A 5,013-nucleotide genomic window follows, 5' to 3' on the forward strand; every position below is an offset into this window, starting at 1 on the left:
CCCTGGTGTGGAGCATGTAGGAGGCAGCTGATCAATGATTTTTCTCTCATCATTGATATTTCTATCTTTCCCTTTCCCTTCGTCTCTGAGATCAATAAAAAAAAAAAAATGAGACCCTGTTACTCACAGTGATGACCTTCACAATAATATTGACTTTTTTTCTTCATTGTCTCATTTTTCCCACTTGTTTCTTGACCTGGGTCATAGCTATATAGGCATTGGTTTTAAAATACTTACACTCTGTATTTATATTTTATTACTTTTTGTATATATATATATTACATTTCTCAATTTAATCTTAAAATATACTAGGTGTGAGTAGGACTTTGGTTTTGATTCATTGTAACATCAATGAAAGAATTCAAAATTAAAAAAATAATAAATAAGATGATATATAAGTTGGAAGGGAGTAAACAGAGTTAGACTACTTTAGGTTCATATATTGTCTATGTCTCAGTCAAAATCCTAGGAAGAAAAAAACTTTTAAACTGAGTAATTTGAGAAGGGTTTCATAAAAGTATCATTTACAAAGCTGTGGACAGGGTTTAAGGAAACCAATAGTGGGGAGCCAGCACCACCTCTAGGCCCAAAGGAAAACAGGTGAGAACAGATGCAGGAACCAAATGGGGTAGCTCTAAGGAATAGGCCAACTGACAGGTACCCCAGACTTGGGTAGAGTCCCAGCCCATGCATTGTGACCTAGCAGAGGGAGTTGGGGAAATAAATACCCAACCAGAGGGAAGGGGGCCAGCTGATCAATCTATACAGATCAATCTCCTGAGGCACAGAGCAGAGAGAGGAAGGGAGGAAATAGGCTATGGACAGGTAAACAGAAGCTATCCAGCTAGAGTAGGAGGATGGTAAAGTTATTAATCGTAGATTTTGACAGTTAAGCTAATGCATTGTAATTTCTAAAAATATATTTTATTGATTTTTTACAGAGAGGAAGGGAGAGGGATAGAGAGTTAGAAACATTGATGAGAGAGAAACATCGACCAGCTGCCTCTTGCACACCTCCTACTGGGGATGTGCCCGCAACCAAGGTACATGCCCCTGACAGGAATCGAACCCGGGACCCTTGAGTCCACAGACTGACGCTCCATCCGCTGAGCCAAACTGGTTCGGCTCCTTGAGTCAAACTATGAACCAGGAGGTCACAGTTCAATTCCCCATCAGGGCACAGGCCCAGGATGTGGGCTCGGTCCCCAGGAGGGGGCATTCAGAAGGCAACTGACCAATGATTTTTCTCTCATCATTGATATTTCTATCTTTCCCACTCCCTTTCTTATCATTGATGTTTCTATCTTTCCCACTCCCTTTCTCTTTGAAATCAATAAAAAATAGATTTTTTTAAAAAAACTTTAAAAAATGAAAACAAAACAAAAATCAATCCAAAATAAAGCTTAAAAGAAAATACCAAACACCTAGGATAAGTAGAAAATAAAAAATAAGAAGATGTATATAAACACAAATATACATAATATATATATACTAGAGGCCCGGTGCACAAAAATTTGTGCACTGGCTGGGGAGGAAAATGGGGAGGTGTCCCTCAGCCCCACTTGTGCCCTCTCACAGTCTAGGACCCCTTGGGAGATAACGACCTGCTGAGCTGGGCAGCGGCAAGCGGGGAACATTGGCTTCCTCCATCACTGGAGCAAGCAAGCCCCCTGTTTGTTTCAGCGTCTTGGCTGCCGGCCACCATCTTGGTTGGTTAATTTGCATATTGCCCTGATTAGCCAATGGGAAGCGTATCGAAGGTACAGTCAATTACCCTATTTGTCTATTATTAGATAGGAAATATATATATATTTATATGTATATATACTAGAGGCCCAGTGCACAAAATATGTGCAGTGGGGATGGGGGTCCCTCAGCCCAGCCTGCACTCTCTGGCAGTCTGGGACCCCTTGCTCCTTACTGTCCACCTTCTCACTGCTCCATACTGCTCAAGTCACTGCTCCTTAGCGCTGCCAAAGAGGCAGGAGAGGCTCCCGCTACCACCACTGTGCTCGCCAGCCGTAAGCCCGGCTCAGAGCTTCTGGCTGAGTGACACTCCCCCTATGGGAGCACACTGAGCACCAGGAGGGAGCTCCTGCATTGAGCTAGTAACATGGACCATCACCACCCTTCGACCATCATTTAGCATCCATCTGGATAAACACACTTCAAGCAAAGCTTACAATAAACAGAAGAGGGCACTACACAACACAAGACCCTGATCGTTGAGATGATGTGATTACAAGCAAAAACAGCAAGGTGATTTCAAGAGGGTGGGGAACAATTTGGAGTCACTGTGGAGGGGGACTATGAAACAGAAAGGTACCATGTTGAAGCTCTGTTACTGGGAGGATAATCACTATATGATCAGGGGAGATATCAAAATTATGAGACCTTTCAAGGAGGGCTGAGTTTTTAATCATTCAATTTACTAAAACTGGGTTAGAATTTTTTAAGATAAAATAAGACCTGAAGTTTGAGACATGCAAAATTTTGCCAAAATGGGTTTCCTTCTCTGTCAGGAATTTTTCAGAATACTTTTCATTTTTATGGTAATTTTATCAAAGAGAAAAATCATGGGGCCTGTTCTCATCTGGCCACCGTGCACAGATGATACATCAGGTAGTAAATACTCAATTAAGTGACTTCCTCAACATATCTATTCATTCATTCAATATATGTATATTAGCCATCTATTGTATGAAAGATAGAATAAAAAGGGGAATTCACTCACACTCATGTGGTGAGATATGTCCAACATCCAGTGGAATGCAAAGGTGTGGTCTGCAGGAAATGCATAAATTTCTAAAATTTCTGGCTCTGACTCAAGATTATTATTTAAGGGAAATGCCTTTGACTCCCTTCCCTTCAATTGTTTGTTTTCTCCTAATGATCCACGCCCCCCTGCCCCCCAAAAAAATGAACACTGGGAGATGTCTTGATTGCCTTGTAGGGCACACTTTTTTATTTTTAGTCCTGAAAAGGACCCAACTTAGATGCACAATCTCTTACTTCCAGGAAGTATGTATCTGTTGCCATCTCAGACTTCTTGAGGGATATTCTGACCCTAAAAGGCTTTCACTGGGGTGAGGGGGAGAAGATATAAGTTGGAACATCAAACTTCCCACTTCAAACTATACTACAAAACTATAGTAATCAAAACAGTATACTATTGACATAAAAGCAAAAACATGAACCAATTAAAAGGAATTGAGACTTCAGAAATAAACCCATGCATGTACAATTAACCAATATTTGACAAGAGAGCCAATAATACTCAATCTATTCAATAAAATTGGACGTTCACATGTAAACAAATAAAACTATACCCCTATTTTAGACCATTAACAAAAATAATTAACTCAAAATTAATTAAAGACTTAAATATAAGACCTGAAACCATAACACTCATAGGAGAAAACATAGGGAAAAGCTCCTTGACATGGATCTTGACAATGACTTTTTGGATATGACATCTAAAGCGTAAGCAAAAAATTAAACAAGTGCAACTATATAAAACTAAAAAGCCTCTGCACAGCAAAAGAAACCATCAACAAAATTAAAAGACAACCTATAGAATGGTAAAAATATTTTCAAAACATCTATATTACAAAAGGCTAGTGGCCGGAACGCCGGAATTCAGGAACAACCAAATGACCAGTCACCAGGAGGTGCATGGAGCACCTCTTGGTCCCTCCCCCAGCCCGCAAGCCACTCGCAGCAGTGGAGTAGGGTTTGTGGCTCTCATGGCTCGCACAGTAAGGCGGGGCTTGCATTGGTGAGCTACTCACGCACAGCTCAGTGAGTCTGGGTCTCACGCGATTTCGAGCGCTGAGCCTCTAGTATATCATAAAAGGGATTGATGTCCAAAATATATAAAGAACTTATACAACTCAACAGGAGAAAACAACAAGTAATTCAGTTTCAAAATGGGCAAAGGAGACCCGCCAAAGTGCTCAATGGTTGAGCCTCAATCTACAAACCAGGAGTTACAGTCCCATTCCTGGTCAGGGCATATTCCCAAGTTTCAGGCTTGATTCCCTGTGGGAGATGTGCAGGGGGCAACCAATCAATGATTATTTCTCATCATTGATGTTTCTATACCTCCCTCCCTCTCCCTTCCTTTCTCTGGTATCAGTGAAAACATATTTAATAAATAAATAAAATGGGCAAAGGATCTGAATAGACATTTTTCCAATAGATACTTTAAATGAAATAAGCCAAAAAAAAAAGACCAATACTACTTGATCTCATTTATATGTAAAATCTAAAACTTTTTTTTAATCATAGAAAAAGAATTCAGATCTGTGGTTACCATAGTGGGAAAGGAAATTGGATGAGTATGATCAAAAGACACATATTTCCAAAATAAGTACTCAGGGTGTAATGTACAACATGATAACTATAATTTACACAGCTGCATGATATATATAAAGTTAAGAGAATAAATCTAAAGAGTTCACATCAAAAACACATTTTTCTTTTCTTTTTTTGTATCTGTATCTGTATTTGATGATGGATTTTCATTAAACTTATTGTGGCAATCATTTCATGACATATGTAAATCAAATCATTATGCTCTACACTTTTAATTTACACAGTATGTCAACTATATCTGAACAAATGACGAGTAGTAACAAAGGAATGCAACTATAAAAATGAGATATAAATAGTTTTCTATCAATGTAGAGATAAATGTTTTAAGTACCATCTTTATGTTAAAAAGGATACCATAATATGGCATATTCATCAAAAGAGCTTTTGAGAATATATGTTGGAAAATAATGTGGTAATATAATTAAGAAAAAAAATTTAAAGAACAAAGTAGGTGGGATCTCAATACCAGATATCAAGCTGTATTACAAAGCCACTGTTCTCAAAAGAGCCTGGTACTGGCATAAGAGCAGACATATAGATCAATGGAATAGAATAGAGAACCCAGAAATCAACCCAAACCACTATGCTCAATTAATATTTGACAAAGGAGGCATGAACATAAAATGGAGTCAAGAC

This window comes from Myotis davidii, unplaced genomic scaffold (genome assembly GCF_000327345.1).
Source record: "Myotis davidii unplaced genomic scaffold, ASM32734v1 scaffold594, whole genome shotgun sequence".
Taxonomy (NCBI): Eukaryota; Metazoa; Chordata; class Mammalia; order Chiroptera; family Vespertilionidae; genus Myotis; species Myotis davidii.